This window comes from Rhea americana, unplaced genomic scaffold (assembly GCF_003343005.1).
Source record: "Rhea americana isolate MKP2758 unplaced genomic scaffold, rheAme1 scaffold_728, whole genome shotgun sequence".
Classification (NCBI taxonomy): domain Eukaryota; kingdom Metazoa; phylum Chordata; class Aves; order Rheiformes; family Rheidae; genus Rhea; species Rhea americana.
Genome location: NW_028186899.1, coordinates 4,800 through 5,081, shown reverse-complemented (window position 1 = coordinate 5,081; position 282 = coordinate 4,800).

Here is a 282-nt window from a genome sequence, read left to right as displayed (position 1 = left end):
GGGCGGGGGAGCGGGGACGGGAGCCCGCTGGGGCCACGCCGCGCTCCTCGGGGCCGCCCCCCCCTTCCTCCGCGCCCTCCACCGTGGGCATGAGGGGGGTCCCCCAGCGCCTCCGCCCCCCCCCTCCCGGCTCTGGGGGTGCCCCAGAGCCCCCCGGGTCCCCCCAGAGCGCCTGGGATCCCCAATAGCCCTGGGTGTCCCCTTTAGCGCTCGAGGGTCGCCTGTAGCCCTTAGGGTCCCTCATAACCCTCCAGGGTCCCCCCCGTAACATTAGAGGTCCCC